Genomic DNA, 16,893 nt, shown 5'->3' with positions numbered 1-16,893 from the left:
TATGAAATAGATTAAAGATTCATAATATGATAGGTGCAGACACGGCTGCATGGTTAACCACATGGTTTTGGGTTCAAAATACGACAAACACAAGTTTTTGTTCCCTATATACATTTCACTGTAGTGCTTGTTAGGAACCTCTGCATTGAATGTTTCAAGTGCAATTGGATCCATAACCACAACGGACCATCAAAAGAACACTTTATTGCACTAAGTTATAGAGATCAAAACCTACATAAAGAACAAATGATATAAACTGGTGTTTATCATAACTTCTCCAACATTTGCTCTCTATATCTTAACTAGTAATACTACTATGCCGAAAGTAAATTGGCTGATGACAATGTACAAAGAGCTCAAAACTCAACAGTAACAATATAAAATATACAAAGATATACACAAGCGAGTGAGGGAACTGCTGTCTATGGAGGATCAAGGTACTTCAAAACACTGATCCCCTTATACTGTGGGCAGTTGTCTTCTGACTGCAATTTTCAGGTAGAATTTGAGAACTAGTCCTGTCATTCATACAAGCTTTCCCACTTGCAACCACATAGATTCAATTTGTTAACAGGCACACATTCTTCTTCAGCCTTACCAGTGGGAATTGATGGAAATGGAACTAATGAGAAATTGGTCAGAGAGCTAGACTCCTGTCCTCAACTTTTCCAATAAGTCCAATATAAGAATCTGTTTCATCAGAGGAAAACTACAGGCCTTCTCCTTGTCAAACATAACAAGCAGATAATTTAAAAAAAGAACTTGGTTGATTGCAGATCCATTCAATATGTGATAACAGCTATTTGAATAAGCACGAGCAATTAACAATCACATGTCAGATTGATCAGGCATTGATCAGGTTCCTTGTAAAAATTGTCTGCTGTCACCTTTTTGGTTTTCTTGTATAGTGGTTATGGGAAAACAGATTATTAGGTGGGTTTACTTGAAAAGCTGGTGGACAAAATTCTAGCTCACTGACCTAAATCTTATAAGCTTCATTTGAAATTGAGAATAAGGATGGAGAGGGAGGTTTTGCTTTGTAGCAAATTTGAGGAAAAGAGGGTGCATGAAGGCTGTTCTTCTTCAACATACACACACATATATGTGTGTGTGTGTGTGTGTTTATTTACTCTTTTACTTGCTTCAGTCATTTGACTGTGGCCATGCTGGAGCACCGCCTTTAGTCGAGCAAATCGACTCCAGGACTTATTCTTTGGAAGCCTAGTATATATTATATCGGTCTCTTTTGCCGAACCGCTAAGTTATGGGAACTTAAACACACCAGCATCGGTTGTCAAGCGATGTGGGGGGGGGGGACAAACACAAACACACAAACATACACACACACATACATACATACATACATATATATATATATATATACATATATATATATATATATATATATATATATATACACACATATATACGACGGGCTTCTTTCAGTTTCAGTCTACCAAATCCACTCACAAGGCTTTGGTCGGACCGAGGCTATAGTAGAAGACACTTGCCCAAAGTGCCATGCAGTGGGACTGAACCCGGAACCATGTGGTTCGTAAGCAAGCTACTTACCTGGAACTCAAGTCGGAAGAGAACACTTTTTTTATTTTCTATCGACCTGTATATATATGTTGTGTGTATATCACATACATAGCTGCTTTATTTGTTATTGCTTGCTGAATTCATTAGTTGAGAGTATGAGATCAACTAAGTGCTTAATAATCAGTCAGGAGATAAAATCAGCAAAAAGGGTAAAATATTGGAATTTCTCATATAAAGTGACATGTTAATAGCAAAAATCAATGCTTTTGTTCTTTAATACATGATTATCTTTGCAAATGAGAGACTGATTGTAACAAAAACAAATATAGGAACCTATTCTAGATTGTTTATAGAAAACTCGTGCCTCTTTGGTGAAATAATTTTTGTATAAAAGAATCAAGCTATTTTTTTCCCAAATTCATTTCCGATGAAATTATGCAGGTAATTGTGAATGAATTTGTTAAAATAAATCAATGCTTTCATTAAATAGAGATGACTTTTAATTAAATATTTTGAATGTACAAAAAGTAATGTAGTTCTGTGGTAAAAATTTTGCTTCCCAATCACATGGTTCTGGGTTCAGTTCTTGGGCAAGTGTCTTCTACAATAGTCCTGGTGTGACTAATAGTCCTTGTGAGTAGATTTGGTAGATGAAAACTGAAAGTGGTCCATCATGTGTGTGTGTCTGATCACCACCTCTACTTGACAACTTGTGTTGGTTTGTTTACATCCATCTAACTTAGTGGTTTGGCAAAAAGAGACAGATAGAATAAGTACCAGGCTTAGGAAAAGAAATGAAGCACTAGGGTTGATTTGTTTGGATAAAAAACTAGTTTTATGGGAATCCTTTATCAAGGTGTGCCCATGACAAGGGCCATGTTAACAGCATCATGGGCTCCCTAGGTAAAGTAATATTCAAGAACCCCTATATACACAACCACAATATACATCGATTAGCATTGGGTTCCTAGAAATGTGATGCTTCTGGACAACTGCCCAGTACATCAAAACCTCAAAATGGCATTACATCATCATCATTATTTTAATGTCCACTTTTCCATATTTGAGTGGTTCAGACAGAATTTGTTGAGCTAGTTTACTATGACTGGGTGCCCTTCCTGTCGTCAATCTTTATCTGTTTTTCAATGAAGGTCGTTGTACTCCATGACCAGGAATGTTTTCACAGAAGACTAGGAAGGGAGGACACCACTTGCATGATGGAAACGCTTGTTCACAAATATCACAGGAAGTCAAGGTAAGGAGACAGTAACACATTGTATATATATATATATATATATATGATGGGCTTTTAGTTTCTGCCTTCCATTAACAAGGTTTTGGTTAGCCATGGGCTATAGAGAAAACACCTGTGTGTGTGTGTGTGTTCCTTTTTGTTTCCTTTCTTTGACGTTGTGTGATAGTTGCAAACGATTATCACTGTCATGCAAGCAGGGTCCTTCGTTTCCAATATTCCATGTCTAGTTATGGGGAAATATTAAATTATCTGGGAATATGTGAGTGTTGGCAACAGGAAGGGCATCCAGCTATAGAAAATCTGCCACAACGAAATTCTAACAAACTCATGTGAGCATGGAAAAGTGAACATTAAACCAATGATGATGATGACGACAATGATAATGAGTAAAAAATAATTTGTATTCTTACCTTAGATTGAGACTCATCACTCATAATTTTTTCAATGAAAAGGAACAGAAGCAGACCTGCCAAGGCCCATTTTCCTGTCCACAAATAGTCATCTGTAAATATAAATGGAGTTATATAAATGAAAGCAAGTGTATTTGAAAAAAACAAAAAAAACAAAAACACTGATTCTATAGTTTTTAACTCTTTGATAACCTGCTACATGGAACTGCTTAATAGGAATAAATATGTTAGTAATCTGCACCAGATGACATGGCAACCACAAAGAGAAGAGGAAGCTTAGTGAAAGCAATAGATTCAAGGTATTAATATGAACACAGTGGAGGAAATAGAATTATAGACAAGCTAAAGAGGAAGGCTCTGTGTTTGAATTTCATTGCTAGACACAAATGCCAATCTGTTTTCAAATCACACTGTTTCAGCTTAAAAAGAGGAAACATATGTATCTATAACACTGGACAACAAGTATTTTTCCTTCAAGCATATGTCAAGGTGTACTTAGTGTATTTTTTAATTCTGATTTCAAATATACAATTAGCTTTTTTGACATTATGTACAGTTTTCAAGATGAGAAATTTTTTGGGGTTTCAGCTCATGCATTATAAGGAAATTCCAGTTAACGACGTGTATGCATGTATTTCATTTACAACATGGAAACGTAGCTTTAAAATAAGCTACGTTATTCATTGCTGCATAGTTCAGATGCAATACTCCATCATCTTAAATTAACAAATCAAGCTCTGTCTGATAAAATAGGTATTTCAACATCTCAAATTGTCCAGTCATATTTGGTCTGATGAAATATTTCATCATCTCAAATTCAATATAAGTATAACCGTTTGTATCTATTTCCTTATTTGTTTTAGAGTGTTAACAATATCAAGACAGTGTAGAAATCGTCCTGATGTGTTTTGTTTTGTCTGTGGACAATTTATTGTGAAAGCTCAAAAACGTACAATAACACCAAGAAATCAAGAAGATTTATAAGCTATACTTTGACTGTCCTCTTGGAGATCAGGACAAGTTATAGGCACCACATTTTATCTGCTCAGCTTGCTCAAATGGCTTATGCGACTGGTTCAATAATAATAAGAAATCCATGTCTTTTGCCATTCCAATAATATGGAGGGAGCCAAAAGACCTTTACTGCCTTTGCGACATCTTCCCTTCTTTGCCTGAATCTCAGAAGCCCTAAAAAAGGATCAGGTTTTCCCTTACTTGTCTGAATAAGATATTAACCCTTTAGCACTTAAACTGGCCATATCCATCCAAGTTTAATATATTTTATTCTCTGTTTATTTCCTTGTGTTCCTTTCTGCTGAAGAGCATAGGCTTGAAAGGTAAAAGACTTTCACACCTTCCCGAGTGTTAAACTAATACACATGTTTGTTGTTTATACACCTGTCTTCCTCTTGTTTTTCTGTAAATTTCAAGTTTAATATACCTGTTTTATCTTCAAAACTGGCCAGATCAGGTCTCTCGCACTTATCTTACAATATTATTCTAAAACTAAACAATCATGTCCCTGAAATTTCAAAGCCACAAAGTAAGGCATGACTAGTTCAAATCAATATGAATAAATAAGCATTACATTTGATGGAGTAATCTGAATGCTAAAGGGTTAAAACAAAAATATCCAAAAAACCGAATCAAGTACCAGGTTCAGTCCTACTGAGTGGCACCCTGGGCAAGGGTCTTCTACTATAGCCCCAGACCAACCAAAGCCTTGTGAGTGGATTTGGTTGATGGAGCCTGAAAGAAGCCCTTGTACATGTGTGACAGCCGGTGTTGGTGTGTTTACATCCCCATAACTTATTGGTTTGGCAAAAGAGACTGGTAGAACAAGTACTGGGCTTGCAAAAAAAAAAAAAAAAAAAAGTACTGGGGTTGATTTATTCAGCTAAAAATATTCAGAATGGTGCCCCAGCATGGCCACAGTTTCATGACTGAAACAAGTAAAAGATAGAAGGTAAAGCAAAATAAAAATACCAATATAATAAAAGGAATTCAGTCAAGTAAACAATGTGTCCACACACACACTTACGTACTTAATCCCACTCACAGTTTGGGATTGACCCAAGATGATGATAGAAAACACTTGACCAAGGAGGGATGCAATGAGACTGAACTCAGAACATCATGAGTGTGCTCTTCACATACGCACACATACATCAAATGCTACACACATATCCAAACCAGTCAGTTTTAGTATTGAACCAAAATGTTTCAAGGAAATCAAGGCTGACAAGACATATTTTGAAGTAAAAAAAAATAGACACAGGAAAGATAATGTGAGATATTCAAAAGGATTTCAGTGCAAGATTCAATTAAAAAGGAACAGCAACACACCCAAAGATAATTATGTTATTCTGAGAGAAGAATCTACCTGGAATAGTCACCTTCAAAGAGAGTCACAAGGTTAGAAAGATGAACATAATGAACAAAACAAAGTAAAGGAACAGATTTTGTTTGTTTTTGTTTTGTTTCAAATATCCTTAGAATAAACCAAGGAGAAAGACGTTAGATATTACTGTAAGAATTGCTATCATTAAATCTTTGGCCAATATGTTCCAGCAGATTAAGATGGCACTGTTTTAGATGTATGTTCAGCATGGTGTTAACAAATTAACGATAAGCTAGCATGAGTTGAAAATTTTCCTTCTGCCAGTTCCTTAACCCAGAAGATTGAAGATTAGATTTCCAGATAGACGATTATTATAATACTGTAACTAGCAAAGATCAAAGGCACAACCAAGTATTTTTAGGTTTTGATACAATAATTCTTGCAAAAAGCATTAGTCTTTCATTTTAAATACTTTTACTCTTTACTCTTTTACTTGTTTCAGTCATTTGACTGCGGCCATGCTGGAGCACCGCCTTTAGTCGAATCAAACCGACCCCAGGATTTATTCTTTGTAAGCCTAGTACTTATTCTATCGGTCTCTTTTGCCGAACCGCTAAGTTACGGGGACCTAAACACACCAGCATCGGTTGTCAAGCGATGTTGGGGGGACAAACACAGATACACAACATATACACACACATACATATATATGACAGGCTTCTTTCAGTTTCCGTCTACCAAATCCACTCACAAAACTGGTTGGCCTGAAGACTCTTGCCCAAGGTGCTACGCAGTGGGACTGAACCTGGAACCATGTGGTTGGTAAGCAAGCTACCTACCACACAGCCACTCCTACGCCTACTTAATAAAATACCAGAAATAACTAGATATGTGTGCCAAACATTTTGCAGAAGAAAATAATAGCACGAAAATAATCAACAAACTGAAGTTAATTGAATTGAAAGAACGTAGTTAGGAAAACTATGTAACTACTCAATGTATTCAAAGTTCTCCATTCTAAAAACCAATATATGTCTAATGTATGTTCCTGTTAAAGAAATGTCAATGATTTCAATTTCTAATTAGTTCAACACTATAATGATATTGAATACATGCAGACATAGCTTCTGTTCTAATCTACCTTTATAGCAGGAGCCACCAGGATAAGTAATTAATAATTGCACCTGTCAATTCCTGCCTAACTACTTTCATTAATCTAGTCCCTGAAACCTAATGTGCAGGGATAGGTGCAATAACTTTCCAGTACACCAGACCCTGCTTATTAATCTTGTCTAAATTGATTGGCAAGATAACAAATCTGTGGTTGAGAGAGCCAGCTACATGTAACTGTGGGTAACAGTCACTACTCCTGTCAGTTAATCTAATGAAAACTTTAAATATGACTTTGTAGCAGCTTGTTCAAGTACACACAGGCATATTGGCATATCTGGGAGAATCTTTACATGCATCTAAGATGCTGTTCTAATCACTCATTAACATTAATGAGTGAGATGTTCTGAGGTAAGCTTTCAGACATCTGAAGAAATCCAGCCTTTAGACAATCAAGACTACTTTTAGATTTATATTTTTCTGAAACAGTGTTGCCATTATCTGGATTGACTGAAAGGAGCATAGATCTTGAAGTCCAGTGGTTCCCAAAGTGGGTGGTATTGTTCCCCTGGAGGTGGTGGAAAGTTCCAAGGGGGCAATAATGGGGTAGTGATTCATGTATAAACAACAAAATAATGGGTTCATTAGGTTAAGTTTTATTTGTGAAATACTGTTGCTTTAAATTTGCTTCAGAAAAAGGTATATGTTTGTGATGGTTAGTTGGGGTGGGAGCGCTAGGAATGTGGCCTGGGTGTCGGATTGGGGGAGGGCAGCAACCCGAAAATGTTTGCGAACCACCAGAAGGAGAGCAAGAACATAATAATGGTGCTGCTGCTGCTGCTGATGATGATGATAGTTTCTGATTTGACACAAGGCCAGTAATTTTGACTGGAAGATACCATCAACCCCAGTACATGACTGATATGTTATCTTTGTGATCCCAGAGGGATTTGAACTCAGAACATCATGATCCAGAACAAATACTGCAAAGCTTTTTGTTCAGAAATTTTTCTAACACGTAGTGAATTAAAATATTTATATTGGTTTCAAATTTTGGCACAAGGTCAGCAATTTTGAGGAGATTAACCCTCTAGTTGATTACGTCGACCTCAGTGCTTAACTGGTTCTTATTTATTCTTTATTGTCTACAGGGGGCTAAACATAGAGGGGACAAACAAAGGGATTAAGTTGATTACATCAACCCCAGTTTAGAATTTGAACTCAGAACGTAACGGCAGATGAAATACCCCTAAGTATTTCACCTGGTGTGCTAACATTTCTACCAGCTCACTGCCCTTATTGCATTGGTCCCAGAAGGATGAAAGGCAAAGTTGACCTCGGTGGAATTTGAACTCAAAACATAAAGATTGTGCTAATGATTCTGATAGTTTGCTGGTTTAATAATAATATTAATACTGATTTGAAATTTTGTGACAAGGCCAGCAATTGCAGGGGAGGGAGTAAGTCAATTACATCAACCCCAGTATTCAACTGGTACTTATTTTATCAACCCTTAAAGGATGAAAGGCAAGGTTGACCAAAGCAAAATTTGAACTCAGAACATAAACACAGATGAAATGACTCTAAGCATTTTGCTCAACGTACAAACAATTCTGCCAGCTTGACACCTTAGATATAATAATAATAATATTGATATTAATAATAATCCTTTCTAATAAAGACATAAGGCCTGAAACTTTGGAGGGGAAAGAGATTAGTCGATTACATCAACCCCAGTGTTTCATTGGTACTTATTTTACAACCCCAAAAGGATTAAAGGCAAAGTTGATCCCAGCAGCACCTGCTATACATCTGACTTTTGCTTCACATTAAAATAACCAAATACTTTGGTCCTGAAATTGCTGTCAGGAATAAATGCCAGACAGTTAGTCCAGGAATTTGTATCCTACATTTCACTTACAACAATCTGTTAGTAACTAACAGCTGAACTAGTTCCAAATGTAGTACACTACTCACCTCTGGCTCACATTCAATCCAAAATCTTCATCTAAAAGAAACCAAAAATCCTAAATCAGATTTTATGCCATGGGGTGGCATACCATTCATTGTCTGTTTCATCTGATGGAATCTGATATTTTAAAGGAATAGATTATTTCCATCAGAAATTCCTTAGCAGTTTTGTCAGTTATTTGTATGATGGAATATTATAGAGAAAGTAGAATTTTATTATCTTTAGCATTCCAGTCTTCCTGCCATTCCATCACATTTGTCGCAGAAATATTGAGTAATAAAATAAATAACAGACATATAAGATTGGTTAATTGACTATTTATACCTATATTAAATTATGGTCTTCAGCTAAAGTAAAACAATCAATATTCAGAGATACAAGGCACAGGTTAGGCTGTGTGGTTAGGGAGTTCATTTCACAACCGTGTGGCTTTAAGTTCAATCCTAATGTGTGGTACCTTGGGCAAGTATCTTCTACTCTAACCATTTTCCAACCTATGCCTTGTGAGTGAATAAGGTATGTGGATATTGCCTTCCCAATTACATGGTTCCAGGTTCAGTCCCACTGCATGGCATCTTGGGCAAGTGTCTTCTACGTATAGCCTTGGGCTGACCAAAGCCTTGTCAGTGGACTTGGTAGATGAAAAATGAAAGAAACCTGTCACACACACACACATGTATATATGTGTGTGTGTCTTTGTGTCTGTGTGTCTTTGTGTCTGTGTTTGTCCTCCACCACCACTGCTTGACAACCAGTGTTGGTGTGTTTATGTCCTTGTAAGTTAGTGGTTTGGCAAAAGAGACCAAGAGATTAAGTATCAGGCTTAAAAAGAAGAAAAACTACTGGGGTTAATTCATTCAGCTAAAAATTCTTCAAGGTGGTGCCCCAGGATGGTTGCAATCAAATGAATGAAACATCATCATCATCATTTAACATCTATTGTCCATGGGTTGGACAATTTGACCAGGGTTGGGGGGTAAGCTGAGGGGCTGCACCAGACTCCAGTCTGATTTGGCACAGTTTCTACAGCTGGATGCCCTTCCTAATGCCAACCACCCCGAGAGTGTAACAGGTGCTTTTACATGCCACCGGCGAAAGTATCACAAACAACAAAAGATGTATGTATGTGTCTATGTGCACATCAATAAGTTTGAATGTTGATGTTCCACTTGAATGAAATGGTGAAGACATTGGCATTTATTGTTGATATTATGACCAGTCATTCTGCATTTTCCAAGATCTCTGGAATGAAATATCTCTTTTAGGCTGTCTTGTGTACAATTTGCAATGTGGCTAAAATAAATTGTTTTTCTTTGCTTTTTGTTTTGTTATTAATATTTTTAATTTTGTCAATAACTGAAAAGGGAGCTCCCAGCCCCTTTAGTTTGGTTGTTTGGCTCGAAAAAATATCATGCTGTGCTGTCTTAAAAGAAAACATTAAGCATATGTTAAAGAATTGAGAAAGAAATATATGTATAAAAAAAAATAATAATCAGGGCTAGAATACTTTTTATCTGCTTGATCAGAGCTGACTGATGTAACAACAACATCAACAACAATAACAACAACAGCAACAGTTGTAAAATGTGTGAATAGCTATGGTGCTTCAATACTTTTTATGTAAAGAATCCAAATGGAATGCACATGAACTCTAAGGCAAAGAACATGACTTAGCTCAGTCCATTAAACTAGGAAATAACCATTAATTCGATTCACAGCAGAATGGAGGGGGGGGGGGAAATCTGAGCATAAAACAACATTCTCTAACGATTCACTCAGGTTATAAACTGAGAAATCACTCAAGCTGTAAAACCAATCTAACCAAGCCATCAGGTGAGAGGAAAAAAAAAAACAAAAACAAAAAAAAAACAGAAAAAGAAAACAAAAACAACCATCTCATATTCTTCTATTTGTTTCAGTCATTTGACTGCGCCCATGCTGGAGCACCACTTTTAGTCTTTTTACTCTTTTACTTGTTTCAGTCATTTGACTGAGGCCATGCTGGAGCACCGCCTTTAGTCGAGCAAATTGACCCCAGGACTTATTCTTTGTAAACCTAGTACTTATTCTATCGGTCTCTTTTTGCCGAACCGCGAAGTTACGGATATGTCAACACACCAACATCAGTTGTCAAGTGATGTTGGCGGGGACAAACAGACACACACACACATATATACTGCGGGCTTCTTTTCAGTTTCCATCTACCAAATCCACTCACAAGGCTTTGGTTGGCCCGAGGCTATAGTAGAAGACACTTGCTCAATGTGTCATGCAGTGGGACTGAACCAGGAACCATGAGGTTGGTAAGCAAAGTTCTTACCACACAACCACTCCTGTGCCTATATGTTTAATAACTATAAAATACAAAAAACTCAAGGTACAAAATATCAAACTTTGAGAAAAATATCAGCTTAGATCTTGTATGCCTATAGCCACTGTGTAAAACAGTGGTTCTCAACCCTTTTTTGCCTATGAACCCCTTTGATTCTTAACTTACTTGGGTGGACCCTCCTAGCCATTCGATATTTAAAAAAAATTATAATATTTGTAAATAAATATTATTAAGAATCATATAAAAATAATTATTAAAATCTTTAGTGTATTGTAAAATTATAACCAATTTATTGTAGATAAATTTTAGCAAAATCTTATATGGACCCCCAAGGATCATATGAACCCTGGTTGCGACCCCAGTTGTGAACCACTGGTGCAAACTCTTGTGGTGGAGAGTTAAAGAATGGAGAGATTAGCAAAAGAAAGACCAGGTTGGCTAATTAATATTCTCTTTGAATTTCAGATAGTGGCTGCACAAGTTGTGAGTTGTGCAGCGGATGTGCTAGAAACGGATGATAAAAGTGAGTTTCACAGATACAGGCCAAGCTAATAGTGGAGAATGAAAAGAACAAAGGTAAGACAAAGAATAAAATAAGATAATTTGGACTGATGAAAGAGAAATGAAGTTCAAAAGAGAAAAGATAACAGAAGACAGGAGATTGGCAATTCTGTAGATTTGAGTAAATATAGAGAAACAACCAAGATGTAAGGTAGAATTATATTCAAGTAGAAATTTCCTAAATGAGACAATGTTAGTGTAAATACATGTATACAATATTCTCTGCACCATGTAGTCAGTACTCTCTTCTTTCATTTACATACTGTTAGTATTTGAATGTGCATGTGTGCATGCATGTATATGTGTGCAGTGCATGTGTGTGTGTGTGTGTGTGTGTGGGTGTGAATTGCCTATTCTTAAAGCAATCTCTTAAGTACATATATTTACATGTGTGTATATGTGGATGTGACAGGCAAAACTGATAGTGCTAAAAAGATTACCTTGAAAATTAAGTGAGTAAACAAAATACAGATAAATTCATTATATAAGGAGGCAGAAAAACAACCATGTATACATTGCGTATTCAGTGTTAACATTCACCGTGTCAGTGCTGGGCAAAGTAGAGGGGTGGCCAGGTGGGAACATGTAGCTATGAGTAAGAATCCCTTGATTGTCAGCAAACAATTGTACCAACCCTCTTCCTTTCAGATGCAGAAAACACAAAACAAACAACCAAAGCACCAGCAGAAATTACCCTATCTCTGTTAGATACAAAACTTCAAGGTTGCTACTATCAATGTCAGAACATCATTGATGATAGGAAGGAACACAGTCACTTGTGAATCTTACAAGGTAAGTAACAGTATGGGAGTTGGAAGAACAAGCATACAGTTGGCAGATAAATGAGTAATATGGGATAGAGTTTGTTCGTTTGTTTTACATCATTCTGGTTCAACCTTCGACTTGTCTTTCAAATTAGGTTTTTTTTTTTTATTCCACTAAACTTTAAGGGATCCACAAGGAATGCTGTTTGCAGAAAATGTAAACATCATCATCATCATCGTTTAACGTCCGCTTTCCATGCTAGCATGGGTTGGACGATTTGACTGAGTACTGGTGAAACCGGATGGCTGCATCAGGCTCCAATCTGATCTGGCAGAGTTTCTACAACTGGATGCCCTTCCTAATGCCAACCACTCCGAGAGTGTAGTGGGGGCTTTTATGTGCCAACGACATGAGGGCCAGTCACGTGGTACTGGCAATGGCCACGCTCAAAATGGTGTTTTTTACATGCCACCTGCACAGGAGCCAGTCCAGCGGCACTGGCAACAACTTTGCTCAAATGATTTTCTAACGTGCCAGTAAGGCGATGCTGGTAAACATAATATTACTATTTCAGGCTGGAGCAGTCTCATGTGAAGAAGCAAAAATGACAATATCCATGCACTCATACATATACATATATACATATGTATATGACAGGCTTCTGTATAGTTTCCATTTAACAATTCAAATGTGATCAATGCCTGGGCCACCTGACTGGCTCTTGTGCCGGTGGCACATAAAAAGCACCATGCAAACGTGGCCAATGCCAATGCCCCCTGACTGGCTACCATGCTAGTGGCATGTAAAAAAGCAGTCTGAATGTGATTGATGCCAGGCCCACCTAACTGGCTCCTCTGCCGGTGGCATGTAAAAAGCACCCACTACACTCTCGGAGTGGTTGGCGTTAGGAAGGGCATCCAGCTGTAGAAACTCTGCCAGATCAGATTGGAGCCTGGTGCAGCCACTGGCTTTCCAGACCTCAGTCAAACTGTCCAACCCATGCCAGCATGGAAAACGAACTTAAACGATGATAATAATGATGATGACAATGATGAATTCCACTCACAAGGCATTGGTTAGCCCAAGTCTATAGTAGAAGATACATACCAAGGTGCCAGTGCGATACAGTCAAACTGAGCCAGATACTAGAATATGTGACAGAGATAGGCTTTCGCTATTAGCAGTGTTAAATTAAACACACTTCTCAACAAAAAAATTAAGAGCAAAAAATAGCTTGAAATCTGTAGATTGGTATCCAGTCACATATATCTCACTTACTAAGCAGATTCACTGATCATTGCACACAAATGACCAGTGAATTTGTTATTTAATGCTCTGAAATTGCTGTTGACCATGATCAAATATATTCCAGTTATGACCATCCAGTCTTTCCCAGCTCTTTCACACTACGTCAATGACTAAATTATCTGATGTAGCCTATCTTTTTTAAGACTTTAGGGCATGATTTCAGGGAGATTTAGCTGCTACTTCTGATTGGTTCAGCAACTGCATAGAGGCGACCCCTTTGTGTATGAATACAAATTAGTAGATACCTATTGTTCTAACAACTAAACCATCCCAGTCATGCAAACAGAAAAATAGATAATAAACCCCTATACCCATACATACACCCATATACATAATCACCAACTCAAATATGTACACACACACACACGCAAAAATTCATGCTCAGAAGGAACAGTTTATATCCATAGAGAAAATGCTGAGAACTTGGAGTACTTGAGTTTCATTCGATAGCAATACTTTGTTTTAAGCATTTAAGCATTTTTCTGTACAGCAGATTTCCTGTCATGCTGTGTTGGTTTATTAGTAATTTCTTAATATTTTCAAACAAACAGCAAGATGTAATATAGCCCAGTCTTCTAACTAGTTTCTTACAGGAATTTAAAATAACTCACAAACTATAAAACACTCACTTTGCTTCTGGGAATTTGGGATACACAGACACACATGCGCACATACAGATGCACACACATACACAGATAGACAGACAGACACACAAACACACACAGATATATCCACCTCTACTAGGTTTCATTCAACAGTAAGACTTTATATGTGTTAAATTTATAACTACATCTGTAATGCTATATCTGGCATTTACAACTTTTCTTCCATCTTCTTCTAAATATAACCAATATAGAATATCATACCTTGATACTGTATAGACTGACTTCCCCATTGACAGTTTAGTGATACGAAGAAAGTGCAGATGTTAGGTTAAGGCTTCTAATTTAGATGACTGCAGTTGTAGAGTCACTCTGGTGCAGCAGGTTATGATAGATGTACAAGGTGTGATTCCTGTTGGCAATCTTATAACTTTATTACCTCCTATATACAAATAATGAGTGTGTGTGCGTGTGTGTGTACTCTATAAGGTGGCTGGTGTTAGGAAGGGTATCCAGCTGCAGAAACCATACAAGAGACTATGGAGCCTGGTATGGCTCCCAGCCTTCCCACATCCTGTCAAACCATCCAAAGCAAGCCAGCATGGGAAACAGACGTTATTTGATGATAGTGATGATGATCATGATTATATATATATATATATATATATATATATATATATATATATATATATATATATATGTATGTATGTATATCTAATGAGGTGTTATATTACTGGTTGGCAAAGACAACCACTCAAAATGTTACTGTCTAACCAATTATATGCCATCTTGGTAGCAATATGGTGCTTTATGATATGAACAGAACAACTGTTACTCATATTGAGTTTTCCTTCTGACTCATAAAGACACAGGTGTGGCTGCGTGGTAAGTGGTTTGCTTCCCAACCACATGGTCCTGGATTCAGTCCCACAGCATGGCACCTTCGTAAAGTGTCTTCTACTAATCTTGGGCCGACCAAAGCCTTGTGGGTGGATTTGATAGACAAAAACTGAAAGAAGCCAGTCATGTATATACATATGTGTGTGTGTGTGTGTGTGTTTGTTCCCCCACCACCACTTGACAACCAGTGTTGATGTGTTTACATCCAGTAACTTAGCAATTTGGCAAAAAGGGACTAATAGAATAAGTAGAAGGCTTTAAAAAAACACAAATACTGGGATTGGTTCATTTAACTAAAATTCTTCAAGGTGATGCTCCAGCATGGTCACAGCCTAATGACTGAAACAAGTAAAAGATAAAAAATAAAACTAACTGATAATATATGAGTGCTTGTGTGTGTATATATGTGTGTGTGTGTGTATGTATGTGTATGTGTGTATGTGTCTCATTGTGTGACAGTTAATATCTCCTTTGTGGTTGATGATTTGAAGCAATGGCTTCCTGTTGGCACCATTAGCTTGCAGTCCACTGTGAATGGCTATCCAGATTTATTGACATGTCTTGACATGTTGTGAGGAGATCTTTGCCAACAAACAGCTAATCAAACAGTGCTGTTTCTTTCCCATTTTCCACGTGAAAATGTGTGGACTGTTTGTAGTTCGATAGACGTCTAGATTATTTCCTCATTTCAAAGCGAATGAGGATTGGTGACAAGAAGGTTCATCCAGCCATAGAAAAAAACTCTGCCTCAATATACTCTCATAGAGAAGAGTACATTAAAACAATACTCTTTACTCTTTTACTTGTTTCAGTCATTTGACTGAGGCCATGCTGGAGCACTGCCTTTAGTCGAGCAAATCGACCCCAGGACTTATTCTTTGTAAGCCTAGTACTTATTCTATCGGTCTATTTTGCCGAACAGCTAAATTACGGGGACGTAAACACACCAGCATCGGTTGTCAAGCAATGTTGGGGGGACAAACACAGACACACAAACATATATACGACGGGCTTCTTTCAGTTTCCGTCTACCAAATCCACTCACAAGGCTTTGGTCAGCCCGAGGCTATAGTAGAAGACACTTGCCCAAGGTGCCACACAGTAGGGCTGAACCCGGAACCATGTGGGTCGTAAGCAAGCTACTTACCACACAGCCACTCCTACGCCACATACATACATACATATATGTATGTGTATATATGTGTACTGTCCACTCAAGAAAACATGTAATAAATGATCCAAAAGCATTAAAGCAAACAGAGTCCTCAACATGTTCCATTTGGCAAAATGATTTGCATGACACCAACAAGCCTTAAGGGTCACACAAGTGTCCATAGAACATGATTACTGCTTTATTTTATTGAACACTCATTTGTCATTCACAACGAAAGAATCCATCACCATCATCATCATCATCACATATCATCATCATCATCGTTTAATGTCCGCTTTCCATGCTAGCATGGGTTGGACGATTTGACTGAGGACTGGTGAACCAGATGGCTACACCAGGCTCCAATCTGATCTGGCAGAGTTTCTACAGCTGGATGCCCTTCCTAACGCCAACCACTCCAAGAGTGTAGTGGGTGCTTTTATATGCCACCGGCACGAGGGCCAGTCAGGCAGTACTGGCAATGGCCATGCTTAAATGGTGTTTTTTACGTGCCACCAGCACAGGAGCCAGTCCAGTGGCACTGGCAACGACCTCGCTCAAATGATTTTTTAACATGCTACCTGTCTGGTCTTCGAAACGTCTGGATAGAATAGAGACAGCTGATGAAGGGATATTCCAAGG

General features: G+C 37.6%; 1 long non-coding RNA gene across 1 annotated transcript in view; it reads right to left on the bottom strand.

Annotated features, from left to right (window-relative positions):
* LOC128250502 (uncharacterized) overlaps window positions 1-16,893 on the bottom strand; it is a 30,213-nt gene that overhangs the window by 11,791 nt on the left and 1,529 nt on the right. Inside the window, exon 2 of the long non-coding RNA XR_008266515.1 lies at window positions 3,208-3,299. This is a non-coding gene — a long non-coding RNA (uncharacterized LOC128250502). The remainder of the gene's footprint in view (window positions 1-3,207; window positions 3,300-16,893) is intronic.

The sequence above is a fragment of the Octopus bimaculoides genome, chromosome 2, assembly GCF_001194135.2.
Source record: "Octopus bimaculoides isolate UCB-OBI-ISO-001 chromosome 2, ASM119413v2, whole genome shotgun sequence".
NCBI lineage: Eukaryota > Metazoa > Mollusca > Cephalopoda > Octopoda > Octopodidae > Octopus > Octopus bimaculoides.
The sequence above is the reverse complement of the archived record's forward strand: the minus strand, read 5'-3'. Positions and strand labels throughout refer to the sequence as shown.